Source organism: Prosopis cineraria, unplaced genomic scaffold (assembly GCF_029017545.1).
Source record: "Prosopis cineraria cultivar Desert tree isolate PC_DT_omini unplaced genomic scaffold, ASM2901754v1 PC7, whole genome shotgun sequence".
NCBI classification, from domain to species: domain Eukaryota; kingdom Viridiplantae; phylum Streptophyta; class Magnoliopsida; order Fabales; family Fabaceae; genus Prosopis; species Prosopis cineraria.
In genome coordinates, this window is record NW_026555338.1 from 6,212,398 (window position 1) to 6,232,766 (window position 20,369).

Sequence of the window (20,369 nt, forward strand, 5' to 3'; positions counted from 1 at the left end):
ATTGAGAAAGTAATGATCAGGTAAAGAAGAATGGCAATTCCATGTCTCATACTTGATTGAAATATTATGTGACAAAAGGGATATGACGCGTTGATATGATAGGTTACATCGAATCATCGATCCTATTTGAATTGGGTAATTGCATTGTCTTATTAAAGGTCACTTGTGACTTGTGGGCTAATAACGTAATTAACCTACTGCCAACTTTATATAAGCCTACAAGGTCACATACAAGAACAACCCAACTTAAGCTATAATTTTCAAGTTCATTGAATCTAGAATATGTCTAGATTCAATAAATGCAATATAGAATGAATAAATTATACATACACACACACACACATATATATTTTAATATTTATTTGATAAATATATATATATATATTCGTGTGTGTGTGTGTGATATATGAAATTATATTTATATATATATATATAATATTTGAAATATATGTATGTGTATTTTATGTGTGTGTGTGTGTGTGTGATATAATATGTATATGTGATATATATTATATTATGTTATGTTATATTTTATTATGTTATATTATGTTAGTTTTAAATTTAATTTTATATGATATATTAAATTTAATAACTAACATGATATGAGAGAATATCATATCAGTTCTATAATTTAAATTTATGATATACATTTGAATTAGATATGATATCATATATTAAATGTATGAGATAAATTTAATTAATTTTTTGTTGGCTCATTAAAGGAAGACTGAAACCTTAATCTATATAAATGATAGATAAGGGGACGTGCTTAGTGGGAGTCAGAAAAGACCTAATGGCAAAAACACATTGAGAGCCATAGAAACACCCTAGAGAAAAGAGTAGTTCAACATTTTTAGAAAACGGATGGATGTTTTGAGTGCTAGCATGATGTTTGAGTTGAAAGCTATTTATGTGGAAACAGGTAGAGAGAGCAAATCTTCATTGTCAGCTCTTGAGATCCAAATCCTTGAAGATAACTCATGAGGAATTCGAAATTAAAAAGTAATTTTTTTATCTACCTTGACTTAAATGAGTTTGTTCAGTTCATATCAGGATAAGGACTTTAAAAATTTTATTCTTTCGCTACGCCTCCCAATCCAACAAACAGGGCTTCCTCTAAAGGTTGATTCTTTAAAATTATAAGAGATATTTACAACAGAAAGTATAGAAGCATTAATGGAGGGTATGATGGTATTGTGATGCCATTTTTTATTGCAACCTTCACTACCTCACTACCAAATATGAACCACAGCACACGCACCAAACTTAAAAAGCACATAATATTAGTTCCTCACTCCATTGGTTTTAATGTATTTCTCTCATGTGAAGCTTGTAGTTCTTGTTTTTCATTATCTTGCAAAGTAATATGATTAGTATGCAAGATAGTAAGATATATTGCTTCTTCTATAGGGTGGGAACATTATGACAGCTTTTGAGGGATTCATATATGATAGTTGGATAGCACATCAAAGAATGATAAGAGAAGGAACCATAATTTTTGAGTTAAGGGGCATCATATATTCATGCCTAAGTATTGAATTGGGAGGATGTATCATTAAGTCTGCACTTACGAACTTGGACAAATAGACTCTAATAGATGTAGAAGGTGATAAGGTTGCAAGGCAAGTAGTCAAGTAGAATCATAAATGTGCACACATGTACATACTACAAGAAGCATGTGAATTCAGACGTAAAAGACACCCAAAATTGATAGCAATTTCATGAGGGTAAGCCACAATAATTATTAAAAGGTTTTTTTGTTTTTTAAGAAATGATACATACATGACTATTGATTGTGGTGCAGGTCAGAACAATGCCTTGGGATATTGCAAGTATTGTCACAAACAATTGTTAGATTTTCTTCAACAATTACATCACAAGAGTTCCCATTCGTACCTTAAAGTGCCCCTATACCCATTCCTAATCTTGGTTCGGAGAAGTGGAAGGACTTGTTGATAAGTCTAAATCAAAGGTTTGAACATGCTGATGAAGTAAGAGAAGCACTCTACAAGTATAGTATAGCTCACAATTTTGCATATGAGTTTAAGAGGAATGCTGCCAATAAAGTTATAGCTAATTGTACGGTTAATAGTTGTCATTGGAAGATCACTATTTATAGGGTGGGAAAAGAAGGGTAAAAGTTATGAGAGTGACAACTTTCATTAGAGAACACAACCACTCCACTCAAGACAACTTGATTGTTAGGAGGTCATTTTGATCAAGCTTGGCATCTAGTGTTATAAGAGAAGGGTTAAGGGGTTATGCTAGCAAGTCTCCCAATAAGATCAGATGCGAGTTGCATAAGAAATATGGTGTGTCTTTAAACTATAATCAAGCGTGGATAGGCAAAGAAAAAGCTTTGGCAAACATGGAAAGATGGCCTGACTAATCATACATGCTAATTCTTAGGTGTTGTGAAAGATTAGTGGAGGCAGATCCAAAAAATGAAAAAATAGGAAATGGGTATTGACCACAAGTTTCATAGGATCTTTATTGGTTATGGGTGTTGTATAGAGGGTTTTGTTGGAGGATGCCTACCTGTCTTGTATATTGATGGAATTTTCCTTAGTGGACCTTACCGCAAAATGATGTTATTAGCATCGGTTTATGATACTGATAACAACTTATACCCTGTTGCTTTTACCATTGTTTCGGGTGAGACGAATGAGGAGTGCTTTAGTTCATGTTTCTCTTGAATGAGATTTTAGGATCCCTTACAGTTGTCATAGTTTTTGATAGACACAACGCAATCATCCATGTAGTTCAATCTCTATTTGGGAATGAGAGGCATGCATTCTACTATAAGCATATAAAAGAGAACATCAGTTCAGAATATTCAAAGGTGCATAAAGGTCTAAAAGTGAATACTAGAATTAGGAAGGATGATGCATTGAAGATGTTGGACGAGATTGCATATGTGAGGGTTAAGGAGGATTTCCAAAGAGCTGTGGAAAACATGCAAGTTTATAATCCTCAACTAGCAAGGTGAGTTGAAGAATAACAAGACATTGATAGGTGGGCTATTGGATAGGAGGTGTAGCAAAATATTAAAAAAATTTTAAATTTTCTATCCCAATGTGAACTGAACGAACTCGTTTAAGTTAAGGTGAAAAGAAGAGTTGTAACCTCCTTGAGGTTAAACCACATTTAACTCCAAATCATAGTAATCTCGAGATTAACCCTTAAGGATTACCAAACTATAGGGCTTATAAAAGGAAATTTCTCAAAATCTTTTCAAAGGAATCCTAACTTTCATCAATTCAAATCTCAAACATAATTTAAGACTCCAAATCAAAGTTTTAAAAATAAAGTGAAAGTTTGAAAATCAATTGGGGCCCAATTAATGAGTTTTAAAACCCCAAACACATTTTCACACAGAATTTGACACGTGTGTCGCAGCTTACGGTTTGTGCACCGTAACATGTCTCCTTTGTGCCATGTGCCACAGCGCATTGCATGAAATTTGATAGATCAGTGCTATCATTTGATAGCATAAGGGGTGAACTTCCAATGTGTCCCAAATCTTCGTCCAACATCTGATTGAGGTGGTTTTGGTGTCTACACGAAGCTTTCTCCTAGCTCTGGCTAACGGCACCGGTTTCACACTTAAATTCATTTTTTATCAAAAATTGGACACCAAAACCCATTTTGACACATTTTCACAAAATTTCCCAAATGGGGTGTCCCAACTTAACCACACGTGCCAATAGCCTACACCAACCCTCCGACCACACTCAATAGATTCTTGTGGACTTGTGGAACATACCATACACAATCAAAAACACTTATTTCACAAAATCATCACTCAACCCCAATTTTTCACAAACACAAAAGGGGAAGAAAAGTTGCACAAAACCAACCATTTGTTCCTACTTGCACAAGTATTTTGGCCTTATCCATGGTTCACAACATAAACTCACTAGCCCAGGGCACAAAATACACTAGTGAAAATACAAAATCATGGAAGTAGTGTACCAATCATGACAATTGTTCCTAGTTGGCAAATGCATTAACAAATACACATGTAAACAATGAAAGAGAGACATAAAGAGGATTTACTCCACAAACCCTAAGTCTCTGTGTGTTTTCCTCGACTTGGATCCAATGAGCTATTCCCTGAAAATATTGAGAATTGAGGGGTGAGTACAACCACTCAATAACCAAGTTTAACTTAACCCATACAGTTACATATTAATTGAAAATATATGCAATTAGGCAATTAAACACATATTTCACATAATGCTAAGCCACGGTTCACAAAACTAACAACCATGTGACCGGGCTTGCCACAAAATACTATATCATATTATTTCACAAAAACATAACATATGGTCACAAAAATAACAACCATGTGTCCTTAACACGTGCCGGACCACAAAACTAACAACCATGTGGCCGGTCTTATATATATGATCATGCACCAACCTTATATTTTCTTGTTACCTCTAACACAATACCAATGGCTATCACATGGCTACATCCTTCACAAATAAACCTAGCCTTCTACTTGTAAGGAGCTACCAGGCCAGGGTTAACTTACTCATTTATGTAATCCGATTTCCCCCAAATACTAACAATCATGGGGTGTTATACCCCTAATTTAGTCTCTTCATGAACTGGTAGAGACTAGTTAGGTTTGAATCCCTCATAGAATAAGTGAGATAGTCTCGAATCAACTATGGGACAAGGGCTACCTTCCGATTCCAATAGTCGGTGCCAAGGCTAGTTCTCGATTCCAACTGTCACTGCTAATACCACATGGATTTCGAATCAATCTACTCCTCTTTTTAGGCGAACTCCTGCCAATGATCATGCTATGCACATTTCACACATATTATGCATTTTCAATAATTATTCATCAACACATGATCTCACATAGCACATAAGCTCATAAATAACTCATATTTCATCACAATTTTCCACCCATAGTAATAAATTACCAATAATTTCATAAAACATCAAGGGTGGCAAAAATCAAGGTTTTCTTTCACAGAAACCATTTCACAAATCAACACTTTGCCTATATGCATCATCAATTAAAACTCATAAGTCACATTTCACAAACACAATTAACATTCAACTATAAAAATTAAGTTTCCCTTGGTTACCTCAAACCTTTGAGAGGTCAAAGGTTTACCCCTCACTATATCAATTTCCCAAAGCTTCAACAAGCTCAAAAGGTGCTAAGATGAACCTCTCTACAACCAAATCACAAGGATATCATCATCATCATCTAGCTCTTTAAGCTTTATCAACATAAAACTCCTCATATACTATTTTACCAACTCATAACTACTATCTATTCATACCCAATGGACTCATTAGATTTCATTAATGCACATTATCATCTTCCAACTATCTCATAAATGTCAATTTTGACACTATTTCGTTTAAATCTGATACTCCGTTCAAAAATTGGTCACCCAAGTGCATTTTGACCATTTTATGTCAAAATTTGCCACTTAAGTATCATAATTTGAAACCACAAGTCATTGGCTACTTCTAGGGCCTTGACCACAACTAAATAGATAAACAACACCTAATTGAACAGTTATATACACATTATAACACATATACTTTTGGCATGTAAACTGCCCATCACACAATTTTGGGCATAATTTCATTTCTTTCTCATTTTCATTATCACACTAGGCCAAAGTCCATAATACACATATATTGCATTTCCACACACATAAACACATCCACTAGCCTATATTGCCATTTTATCACTTACACACTTGTACACAGGTTCATTGAGCTAGAACTCAAAAATCACACACAGATATACACATGAACAGGTTTATGCACAAGTATGGATTTCTATGGAAACTTATATATATAACCACTACTATTTATACTCAAATTTATTACACCAACTTACAATGGGCTTTTTAAAAGAATCTTTACTCAACCTATTTCCTTTTCCTTTGCACCACTAATGCCAAAACCTAAAAAATGTAAATAACTATGGGCGAGATCAAAATATCAATAACCAATATAGCTCATTTAATGTCTATTAACACAAATAACTATGCTAAAGTAACAAAATTAAAGTAATAACATATAAATATAAAAAAAATATATAAAATTTCCTCTTTTCAAAGCATTTTTACAAATTAACAACAATAGCATGATCATCTATCCACCATGCCTCTGAAACTCCCCATCAAGAAACTATAGGCTCTAATGGATCAATCATATATTGACCAAAGCACACTTTTAGTAGTAGAAACACCCGATCAAAGGTAATCTATCCTACCTACGGACCATGATTTCCCTCATCTCACATACTTGTGATAGAGGTATTATTAACTCCTAATTGCACCTTAATAGGCACTAGGGAGTTGCTAGACTATCGAATGTCCTATAATAATAGTCCCAATGTATACTGTATCGAATTAGCTATGTTACCTGCTTGAATATAATGCTGCACCGGATGTCCCTTAGTACTAGCTCAACCATATGAATTTGTTCACTCACATCTTCACACCTACACATTCCTTGGGTGAACTCCTACCCCCTATGATCATGCTTTCCACACATAGTTTCCCACTTTTCCATGCTTACACACTTTACACATATATACATAAACATATATATATATATATATATTCATTTAAAGCTAGAAATAATTAAACTTCCATTTTATAAATCAATTTCATGCTAAACTTATTTACATCACCAAATCATGCATAAAAACTAGCAAAACGAGGAATGCATAATCATATATTTACTTCTGCATAGTTATAATAGCTAATAAACATAATAAACTATACGGTTACCTCAACCCTTCTGTTTGTAAGAAAGGGTTACTTGTGTACCAAAATCTTACTTAAACTCCTTCTCATGATTTCAACACATCACACACAAGAATCTACACAATTGAGGCACCTAGAGTCAATTGTCTTATTGACTAAAAGTGCCAATTATAGCAATTAGGCATCTAATCATTACCATTTCATTATTCATGTTCATTCCGTGTATTAGGACCAATTACCACTCATTACAAGCATTATCCTTCTCACAATCACATTCCTCTCATTACTTTCTCTCTAAATTAGGTCAACTTGGGCCTATAGCTTCAAAGCTTTATCATTCCAACTCAAATCAATCACAAATTATTAGTTTAGTTTCAAAGAACCTTTCTATTAATATAGGGTAAGAAATCAACTCTTTAAAACTTTTGAATTCAGTTTCTCTATAACCTCCTCCTATATCCTCCTGATACAGGAAAAGATCAACAAAATCACCATACTAAACACACCAATCAGTAATCAAAAAATTTATTTGAAAAGCATTGGCCAAAGACTTGTTTTATAACATCATCAAAACCAAAATGCATTTGAATAATACATAGCGGAAGCAAATCACATACATTTCCAATACTCATTGCATGCCATAAAAACCAAAAAATCAAATTGAAATATGGCCATACACCGTGATGCGCAATACTTGTGTCGTGGCATGTGGCACAGAGCCACACGCTCAACTTTCTGTGCCATGCATCACGGCATGTGACACCATGTGCGGCGACGCGTTAGTGTAAAATTTCTACTATCATTTTGATAGCAAAATGATAAACTTTCAATGTGCATCGTTTTCACATATGATGTCCGATCGAAGTGATTCAAGCGCCTATATGAAGCTTATCTCATAAGCTAGCTAATGAGATAGGTTTAGACACAATCTAATGATCCAATCAAAATTTAGACACCTGGGTGCAAAAAGTCATTTTTAAAAAAATTGCACACCCAAGTACTCAAATCGATCATTTTCTCTCATTAGACCATATAAAGTCTTGAATCAAGTCCAAAAGGACTATTACATCTAATTAACCATAATATATCACATACACAAACATGCACTGAAATTTAACCCCTCAATGGCCAATTTCCACGTTTCATAAATTTTCACCTTTACTATCACTTGGTGCAACATGGCCCACTTAGCCCTTTTCTCATCACAATCACATTTATCCACATTCATAACATAATCACTACTCAATCTTAGCCTCAAATTACTCACTTCATCATAATCTCACACATAGGCTTAAGATTAACTAACATTTTCAACACATACACTCCTAAATCTTAGCCCTTAATTCATTTCACCACATGTATACACAATTGGGCTAAGATTTCACAAAATCACTACTCAAAACATGCATGCAACCCTATGGCAACTTATCTACACATATATACTCAATATTTTAGTTTATTACACAATCCTCTGAGTTCACACGGCTTCAATAACTCCAAGCCGATCTAGGCTCTTTTCCCTTACCCTAATAACTGCTTTGTCCTATAAAAATGTAACCACAAGGGTGGGATAAAAATCTCAGTAATAGAATAACTCACTTCTATTAACTATCAAATGCAACTATATGAAAGTAAAGCATAATATACCATTTTATATAACATATCATATATTTCATTTTAATTCATAACCACAAGTGTCAATTTGCCTCTTTTACTTCTATAATCACCACTTTTCTATATATATAACATATAGCATTACATAGCATGATCACTAATAACCAAACCTCTAAATCACCCCGACATGAAACCATAGGCTAACCTTAGACTAATGTACACTCTCATTGGCCCTGAGCTTACCTTTAGTGGTAGAATCACCTAGCTAAAGGTGTTCTATCTCACTTTCGGACTATAGTTTCCTCCAATACACACAATAGGGTGCCATTGACACCAACACTATATCACACAGATATTAAGAAGTTCTAAATCTTTAACACCATACCTCAATAGGTACTAAGGAGATTTTTTCCAACACCGCACCTATAAAGGCACTAAGGAGGTATAATTCTCAAACACTGTACCTTGTCGAGCACTAAGGAGAATATGCCATATGATCTTATCACCACATCTCCATTTGGGTGAATTCCCACCCCTATGATCATGCTTTCTGAACCATTTATAAGTTCCTCATTCACCACTTTATATACTTTCTCACACATAAAATATATATATATATACATACCATATGAAATCACATTTTCAATACTTTTATTCGATCAAAAGCTATTTCATACAATATTCACAGGATGCTATAAATCATGCTTAGTTAAAAACCATTTCATGCATTACATAGCATACTCACACACAGTTACAATAAATAGTCAAACAAAGGAAGTTATTCGGTTACCTCAACTTTTTTGTCACTAGAAAGGTTACCCGTGGATTTCAATTGCCACTACAACTTATCACAAGATTTCTTTCTCAACTCACATGCTCGATATACCAATCTAAACACATTTGGCACAATTTAGTCGTTTGGTCTAATTTGACCAAAAGTACATAATTATTGTCTGCGGCTATATTTAACTGTATATTCTTTTTCATTTATCCATTCTAAGTCCATTACTACTCGATTACCACTTAACATCGCCTCAACCAGTCTTATTTCACTCAAACAAGATTTTCACCCTAATTTCCTCTTAACTTAAGGCCAAATCTAGCCTACGAGTTCAAAGCTCTATCATTCAGCTCTAAACCAGTCACAAAGCTCTAATTTGACTTCTAAGAACCTTTTTATTACTATTAGGAAAGAATCAAACCCCTAAAATTTCACTGATTCAATTTCTCTATCATGTATATTTAGAGAACTTTGGGTAGAATGGAAGGTAAGGGTTATACATAACTTACCCACTAAGTTACTGATCAGAAGCACCTTCCACTACTCCAAAATAGCTTTCCCTAACAAACTTACCCTTCTTCTCTTCTCCTTTCATGTGTTTTCAGATTTGCCTCTCTAAAATTCACCCAAATTTCATGACTTAAAGGTTCATTTTCTAGTCCATGCATCGCGAGGCATGCAGCATAAGCCACGGCGCGTGGCACAGTGAGAAAAATTCTCACCACACGCACTTACTTCAACCCAAAACGCTATCCTTTAACCCATATCTATTCATTTAACATCCCAAAGACTCAAATTATCATATAATCATTCAAATATCTAATCCCATACTAATTACTACTTTACCCTTGATTAACAACTAACTACAGGATTAGAAAATCAAGATGTTACATTCTTAGTAGTTTAAACTAAGAGAAATAGGGTAGAATCAAAGGTTAAGGCAATATAAGACTTACCCAATAAGTAACAGGTTGGAAACGTCATCCTTGCTCCCAAAACCTTATGCCTTTGCAAAGATCCACTTCTTCTCCATGTTTGATCTCTCTGTTTTTGTTTTCTCTTCTGTTTCCATAAGCCAACACATCCTTATTTGCCAAGTTTCTATGCTATGCACCGTGGCGCATCTAACATTAGCTGTGGCGCGTGGCACAATAAGGGAACTCCTCACCATACTCACACTCTCTGCTTTAGGACATTGTTTTTTTACTCTTATCTACTCATATAACATCCCAAAGAGTCAACATGGCATTCCAACATCCAAAACTCTAATCTCACATTAAGTCACTAATTTCTTCCTCAATCAACATTAATGTAGAAATTAGAAATTTAAGATGTTACACTCATGCATTTTATCCCTATAGTGATTTACATGTAAAATGTGGTGGTCTTCATCTAAGTCGGTATAAAATCTTCCTCATGCATGCTCGTAAGTTTTTTCCCATATTATTTTACATGTAATCCCTATTGTTTTACATGAAAATTGGGCTCATTAACAAATGAAATTACATGACTATGAGGGCAAAATTTTTGAAGAGTCATATTGGAGACAAAATTGTATTCGCATTTGGCGTCACAAATATGAGAATATTTATTTACATACATAAAATATACACACTAAATAATCTATAATAACATTTGCAATATAAAAACTACATCCTCTTCTTAGCTTTCTTTCGTCTTACACCTCTATCACATTCCAATTCCTTCATGACTTCGTCTCGATTGTCGTTCCACAAATAGGTTAACAGCTACTTGATAGAACACATTTATTACACACTTTTCTACATCAATTAGGTCCATTTATAAGGATTTATTATCTTAAAGTGCACACACATTGCATTAAAATTGGAAATTTATCTAAGTGTCTAGGTTTTGTGCACTAGGAGTATTTTGGTCCAAAAATGAACTTTTGAGAAAATGTATGATAAAATTGAAAAAATGTATTTTAAGTGTAGAAGATGATTAATCAAATTATATTTTACAAATTTATTTTATTTTGAGAGTAATTAAATAAAATCAACACTTTTCATTAATTTCCTAAGTGTGTTTGTTTGACCTAGATTTAGGTTTGCATTTGTGTGAAAATTTCTATATGATTTTGTACACCCAAAAACTTGAATATTTTAATAAATTCTTCCTTCTAAATATGAATTTAATTCTGTACTTTAATTAGATTTTATGATGTCACATGTTATCAAATTGAATTATATGTATTTTATGACATAGGTGACATATAACTTGTGCATCAATTGGGCAAACGAAGTCAAAGCTTCATAGGGTCAAAGCTGATTCATTTAGGCATGTTTCTCTCTCAATTGGGTGGAATATATCAACTTAAAATGTGGATAATGTATGAGATTAACTTGACATGCATTGAAATCATCTACAAGCCAATCAAAAAGTGCCACCTAGCTAGTTCTTTCCATGTGAGTTGGTCCTACTTGCTTTTTAAATTTTATTTTCTTTTACTTTAATTGAGAGGATCAATTGAAGCAACAAAAATTCATGCCTCATTCATTTAGTTTTTTAGATTCACATACACCTTTTCATATTACATTCCATTCTCTCTTTCTAGTTCATTTTATTCTTCATTTTCTTCTCCTTCTCTCTACCCTAAACCACACGTCTAGCTCCTATAATCCCACATTCAGCCATTAAATCTACTAAATTCCTCTACCATTCTCATCCTCTCTCTAAGTCAACCAAACCCTACCTATTTGCAAGGAGGTTAAAGCTTCGGTTCCACCATTTCATGGAGCTCAACTTGGTGAGGTCAAGCTTCTTGGAGAGCAAGATGATGATGGTGTCTTCTAGCTAATTTCTCAATGGAATCCTAGAAAGGATTTGATGGAAGAAGAGCATTGAATATCATCTTTGGCTAAGCTCAACCTAATCCTCATCGTATTTCATTTAATTTTTAGACTATGACTATGGTTACTTTGTAGTTCATCTTGACTTTAGCTTCATAGTTGGTTATGAATGGTTGTATTGGAATATAATTGTTGACTTGATTTCTTCTCCTTTTGGTCATTAGAATGTCAGCTACTTTTTGAATTATACATGTGAATGTAAATTTCAAGTGGTATTGGTCTTGCATTAATTTTGCATTAGTTATGTTTGGTAAATGCTTGATTAAATGCTTGAGTCATATAGTTTTGTGCTGGAGCTACCTTTGGACCATGGCTATTTGGGGAATGAAATTCAATTAAACACTCAATTAATTTCTAAGCTAAGTTAATGAGACAATCTAAGGGCTTGTAATTAGGTCTTAAGGAATTGAATTGTTAAGGCTAAATTGCTTAAGATAGTTGTCTCGAGTAGTCATCATTTTCAACTAAGGAGGAGAAGTTTGAGTGAACTGCCACATTCATTAGCAAGCTAAGATTCTTCCATTAGCAATATTCTAGGGTTCCTACTTTAATTGGGGAGTTCATTAATCACAATTAGGTTTAGTTTTCACTTTAAATTCACTAGTTAATTAGGCAACAATTCCAACCATTTAACTAATCTATTCACTAAGTTTACTTGCTTAAGTAGTTAGAACTACCTCCTTGTGAGAAGTCCTAAGGTTGGCCTAAATACTACATTTAAGTTAGTTCTATTTAATTTTAAGGATTAAGCGACTATACCCTATCACTACCTTACCACTTTAGCCATATGTGTAGGCAAATCAACCTAGAAAATGTAAGGAATATGTAATGTAAGTCAATGGTCTAAGCCATCAAATTATTATACATGAGTAATGCAACATACCATAGGCAATTCAAGTCTGTCAGTACACTCTAGAATAGGGCTATTATGCCACCATTAAAGCCAACATATGATGAGCATACCACAGTCATATCTGCTCATAATGTGAAATACATCATAACTATAAAATTCAATAATGTAAATAACATAAACATGTGATCTACTTAAATAGTTAATATGTTCTTTTATTATGGAATCCTCATAATTTTGAAGTCGATGAAAGGAATATGCACAAATTCTTCTAGGAACAAGTATGTAATAACTCTTGCACAATGTGCAGCCTGTAAAAAATGATATGGGAATAACGATCATACTGAGCTAAAAGTGTGAAGTGTATGCCAAAACTAAAATTACGTATAAAGGTTGCCACAAGTGCAATGCCACTTGTGTCCCTCAATCCATCCTTCCTTGAATCAAATGTTGTCTTACTAAACCATTAGTGATGGGGAGCATTGAATCTAGAAGGTATAAGGTCAGGTCCCTTTTCACAAAAAAATAACAAAACTAATGATCATCTTTAGATGTAGGCACAAAAATGATCTCACAAGATGATAAATCATATTAGGACTAGTTGGAGTCAATTAATTTTTTGTGGTCTTCCAGCCTCTATTGCTCCACAATCCATTACTTTACATATAAACTGTAAAAATTCAAGAAGCAAAATTACATGATAAGCACTCACCACCAGTGAAGGATCTAAAATGAGGTATATGAGAGGCCCATCGTGACTTTGCTCATAATTCAACATCTTACTAATTACTAGCATCACCTGCAGCTAACCATAGAATGAAAGATTTACATATCATGAAATAAAAGATAATAGATGCACCTTTGGATGACATATTAACTTACCCATGAACTTATCCATTGTCTAAGGGCAAAGCAATACATTTCTTTTCAGGTTAAGTATAACCCATCTGCTTGACAAACAATCTCTTCCTCATGTCTAGTTTTAAGCTTCCTACTGTAAATGGAGTAAGCCTCTCTTGTTCTGAAGGTGGCCATGCATTTGAGAAGGGTGAAAGTAAGAAACATGAGGGCTTTATATTCCTAGAGGACCTTCTTGGAATTGGAGGGGCATCCACAGGAGTCTCACCATGGATTGGTTTATGGAAAGCATCATCCTCTTCTAGCATACCCAAGCAAGAAGGCTCCACTACTACTAACTCTAACCTATGTGCAACAAGATCATGCATTTCCCTAGAGTCAATATTAATGGTCATCCTTGGCTTTGCTTGGGTCCTTGCTTTCCACATCCACCCTATGTACATTACTCCCTTCACTAAGGTCATCTCTATCATGAATATTGCTTGCCCTAGCTCCTATCAACACCTCCTCCCATTTACATTTAATCTTTTACAATTCAGTCTCTAGTACAAACCAGACAATATCTTCTTCATTTGGTTCATTAATGGCTGGACCCATACCTAGAGCTAGGAAAATAGGCTCAACCTAAAAGGCTAGCCCGTTAGCTCACTAATTTTGATGGTTTAGGTTGAAAATTTTAAAAATAGGTTGAGCTAGCCTAAACTACGAAAAAACTGGCTAGACATGCTAGCCCATTTTATTTTCTATTTTTTAAAATTTAATCCAACTATCACCCACTTGCCATTAACCCTATGCATGTCCCTGTCAGTGTTTAAAGTCTAAATCCTTAGCACCTAAATGAAAAATGTCGAACTCTATGAGTCAAGACTTGAAAGTGAAGCCTTCCTAACTCATCTCTCTAGAATCCACCAGCTATCTCATCTCTCACCTGTCAAAGTTCAAGTCTCATTGTCTTCTCATCTAAGCTGTCCCCATCACCTCTCACTTTCACCTTCATCTTCTTAGTATATGCTCTATTCAAAGTCTAGATCTGGTTATCAATTTTTAGTCCCTTGGTTCCTTCCTTCATATTAGTGTGCTCAACTCCCTCTGTTTCTCCTTCTCTTGCATTCAAGAATGTCTCAGGCAAGCAAGATTTTATAAAGTTTGTTAGAATAACATAATGGCTAAACCCTAAAGGCATCCCTTACTATTATTGATGGGAGTTAGTTTGATGGTAGGAATATTATAAACTTTAAAAGATTCTTTTTGTGTAGCAATGCTCGATTGGATGTTATGAATTTTTTTAAGTTGTGAAATTTTATGCCAGTCATTCAATATTTTACCATGAGAGAATGCTTTGTCTTATTATCATATTGTGTGACTTAAGTTGTCTAGTTTGTCTCTTATTAAGTTATTATAAAATTTAAAATTGGAGATTTTGACATTTATGTGGTTTATTTAGTAGAATTTTTAAATTTACCACTTAAGAAGTTCTATTTATTAATTTATAGGATAGCTCATAATCCATGAAACTTATCAATGGAATAATATCGATAATTTCATCCTTTGATTTTATATATAACTAATACATGGCTTAGTCTGCATGCTAGAATTTATGGAAATCAAAAGCAAATCACTTGAGAATAATCATTAAGTTTTTTTAAAAAAAATTAAATAGTACTATGTTTTTTAGGGGCTAGCCCACTAGCTTGCACACATGCAAGTTAGGTTGGATTTTTTAGCCCATTTTTCTTGGCAAGCTACTCAACCTAACTAGCATAATGGCCAACTCGTGCATGCCAGCCCACAGCCCGTATTCCTACTACTACTAACACCCTTGCCTAACTTTGATTTCAATTGCAATATCCTCTTGGCAACAACATCATTAAGTGATCCCATTATTTAGCTATATGCACGAGATATTTTCTGCACAAAAGGCACAAATAAGGCCATAAAATATAAATGAAAATGACATATCAACTACAATACTCAACTTAAAACATACCGAATTATTAAATGTATGGTGTGGAGGATCACCGGCTTAGTTGTCCTTCTACTACCCAAGTTTTATGGGTGACACTTGTAGGGTAGATTTCATGGTGTATTCCACCTCTGATGCAGAACTTGAATACAGGACCCCTTGGACACTCTCCCTCTCCCTCACGATAGCTTTCTTTATCTTCTCATCATCCTAATAAAGTAAAGCATCACTTGACTCGGCAACCTCATTACCATCCAAGGGAAAGTTTTGAAGAAACATAATTTGAAATCACAAGGCAGAAAGGTTGTCATATACACAAATTAATCCACATGTAAAAATAATTGAATAATGCTACTTACCATCAATAAATAGAGGTAGTCACCAATGTAAGATTTTTTCTCACTATTGGTCACAGCCTTCTTATATTGGTCGGCTTCCCTCATTAGCTCTTTAACAACAAATTCACTCCAATTGTAGGAAGTCAAAGCTATTTTCCCACAAGAGATGATCTTTACCAACCATAAAGTCACTTCTCCTCTTGTAGGAGGATATAAAAGCGTACCCAATATGTACAATGTAACATCCTAGAAATCTAAACCTGGTTAATTAAGCTTAATAAGGGTAATTAGTGAATCAATGAGGTGTGTGGCTAGAGGGGTTTAATAAGCATGTTTTATTGTGATTTCAACCTTAAATGTGGATCCAAAGTGAAGTCAGGTCATCCGAGCATGGAAAGAGGAGAAAAATTTGAAGAAAAATCCTCTATGCCATATGACGTGACGTGATTGTGGTCCACTACAAAACACAAAGGCAGAATAATGAAGAAGAACCTCTTTATGCTATACATCGCGATGGGAGGCTTCGTGTGCTATAACATAATGCTAAAAATCTACATAAGTCAGTTCGTGTCTGCGTGCAAAAACAAAAGATAAGAAAGTTAAAAAATCAAAGAGCATGAATTTGGCTCTGCTAGGGCACGACATTAGGCCTATTGAAGATATATAGAGGCTTCCCAACACTTAAGGTAAGATTACTAAGCTCAATCTCTTCCATCTACTTCCACTTTTTAGAAAAGTTAAGTTAAGTTTTAAGTGTTAATGGTGATTTTCGGTCCATATAAGCTATGGGTTTGAACCTATTAGTCAAAATAGATATAATGGGAGTTGTTTAGAATATTTAAACCTTACATTAATGATTTTGTGAGTTGTTAGTTGGGAAGAGCCATCAATATCTGAGATTTAGCATTTATAAGATAGTTAGGAGTGTTAGTAGATCATCAATGATGGTTTAATAACTCATTAATGATAATGTGGGTCAAGGGATCCTAGTAAACCCATTGGGTATGATAGGTAGTGAATTTATGAGGTTGATAAATGGAGAAATGTGGAGTTATAATAGTGAAAATTATTAAAGGTGGAGTGATGATGATATCCTTATGAAATGATTGTAGACCATTGATTTTGGCACTATTCGAGCTTGGAAAGAAGCTTTGGAAGTTGGCATTATGAGAGGTAAACCTTTGACCTCTTAAACGTTTGAGGTAACCAGGGAAACTTAATTTGTATACTTGAATGTTAATTAGATAATTATGAAAATTATTATTTGAAACTTGTTGATATGTGAAAACAATTGGATGCAATTTGGCAATGTGATGAATTTGTGAGAAATGGTTTTGGAAAAATAGAGAACTTTATGCACGTTTGCACATTAGTGATTAATGGTATGTCATTGTGAAATTGATGAAAATATGGTATTTGACATGTAGAGTATGTTAAATATGTGAGTGTGGGTATGTGAATTCATATGAGATGAATTGTTGAATAGAATGTATAATTTGTGTAAGTTGTGCATAGCATGATCATTTATGGGAGTTCGCCAAGGGAGGGGAGTAGTTTGATAAATCCACATAGTACTGACTGCTTACTGTTGGAATTGAAAGCTTGCCTTAACACCGACAGTTGGAATCGAGAGGTGGCCCTTATCCCATGATTGATTTGAGACTATCCCACTTGTTTTATGAAGGACTTGAACCTAACTAGCATCTACTAGTTCATGAGGAGGCTAGATTAGGGGTGTCGCACTCAAAAAATGTGATGCGGACGACGCGCAAGCAAAGGTTCTAGCCTTTGAGGCGGGAACTGGATAGAAGGGGAGTCGCTACTAAAATTTTGAGATAAATCTTGGGAAACTAATTAAAGGAGGATAAGAATGGTCTGCAAAAATAGAAAATAGGTTCGAGAGTCAGTTGAGTGTAGGGAAGGTGTTAGGCACCTCACAACACCCGTTCGTGAGAACGGTTACCTGAAGTTTGTTGTGCTAAAGTAATATGGTTTTAAAATTATTTTAGTTATTCCTTTTATATTCACGTACTTTAAAAAATGATAATAATAAAATGGGGAATATTTATTTATTTATGAGGGAGAACTTGACTCAGAATCAGATTCTGAGGCCTATGTACCCTGTGATGGGGATCAAAGTCCACGTGGTTCGGGCTTGAAAGTTGTTGGTGAAAATATTATTTTGGAGGAGAAATTAATTAAAAATAATTCACCATTTTACAAATAAAATAATTTCTAAAATTTTGATGTGTGTTTTAAATTGCAAAAAGTAATTTAATTTTAATTATTTTCTCAATTTTTGAATTTTTGAGATAAAGAAAAGAAAAGGGTTTTAAATTATCATTTTATATTTTATGATTGTGAATTTAACTGCTAGACCTGCAAAACCTTATTGGTTCATACGATAATGCAGTTGTTCTAAATATATGCGGAGATTTTGAAATCTGACACGACAAAAGAATTTAACAATTTAATTTATTTATATTTTTAAGTGTTAATAATAATTTGTTTAAGTATGTATATATATGTTTTTAAAGAATTTTAATCATCATACCTGTAAAATCTTATTGACTTATATAGTAATATGATTATCCTAAATATCTGTGGAGATTCCAAAATCTCACATGATAAAAGAATTAAATTTATTTAAATACATTTTTAATTTAATTGATTTAATATATAATTTATATGTATATATATTTTTAAAAACTTGATCGTTATATCTGCAGAGTCTTATTGACTCATACGATAATACCATTATCTTAGAAGTCTACGGAGATTCAAAAATCTCACATGATTAAAAGATATAATTGGTAAATATGAACACATTAATTTGATTGATTAATTTTTCTAAATTGTGTATTATATCATTATTTATAAAAAATTATTTATTTATTATAAAGATTGAAAATCACTACATCTGCGAGGACTTATTATCCCACACGATGATATGATTAATCTAAGTCTCTACGAAGATTTTTGCAATCTCACATGGGACTTAAATAAATTATTAATTTGGATTATAAAAAGAGAGTTAATTTTAATGATGGGCTTTTGAAATTCATATTAACATATAAGTTTTACTCTTATATCTGCGAAATCTTATTAATTTATATGATACAAGATTATCCTAAATATCTGCAGAGATTCAAAGTCTCACACAATAAAATAATTAAATAATATTAACTTTAAATATATTTTAATGCGTAATTATATAATGTATATTTTTAAATATAGAAATTTTAATCATTATACCTGTAAAATTTTATTAATTCACATAGTAGTACGATTATTTTAAAGGTCTATGGAGTTTCAAAAATCTCACGTGACCAAAAAATCTAATTAGAAAATGTGATTATAATTCAAATTTATTTATTTAATTAATTAAAATTATAAAAATTTTTATTATTTTATTTAGAAAATTCATTTATTTATTTACCATATAAATTACGAATCATGATATCTGCAAGGATTTATTATCCTATATGATAAGGCAATTAATTTAATTCTCCATAAATATTCTTGAAATCTCACATGAGATTTAAATATTTATTATAAAAAGAAAATTAATTTTAACAATGGACCTTTGGAACCCATATAAATACCTACAAGATTGATCTTTATACCTACGAAATCTTATTGATTTACATGATATGAGATCATTTTAAATGCCTGTGAAGATTCTTAAAATCTCATACATCAAACTTTAAAAATTGATATTTGTGTTTAGCATATGAGCATAAAAAAGTATGTATGTTCAAGAATTATTCATTTGAATATAAAATTCACAAAAGCAATTAATAAGGAGTAAATCATTTCCACTTCTGACTAGGCCATGTTACCTCAAACGCTTGGCTTAATGCTTTAATGATATTCAAAAGAAAGTAACATTAAATAATATGAAGCAGCAATGTTATTTCATTAAAATGGGAAAACCAAATATGTAAGTCATGTAGCAATCACAATATTATTCTCACAAGTAAAGCTCCTAATTTTCCCAAAAATAATCAACACGTCCCTTGAACAAAATAACAAGAAGCAGCCTGGTCTATACATTTTTGTTGGTACCAATATGAATGTAAATCCAATTTCAATCTATATCACAGATCACTCACAGCTTAGGGCACAAATGAAATGGAAATTTTTTCGAAGCAAAATTAAACTAATTGGAACAACAAATAGAACCTCACTTGAACTATATGGAGAAAAACAATCAACCATCATACTATTTACATATTATGATAAGCAAGAACAGTAAGATCAAAGAGACACCCAACCATCTAAAACTCATCATAACTCATAAGCACCCAAGAGATTTAAGCCGACCAAATCATATA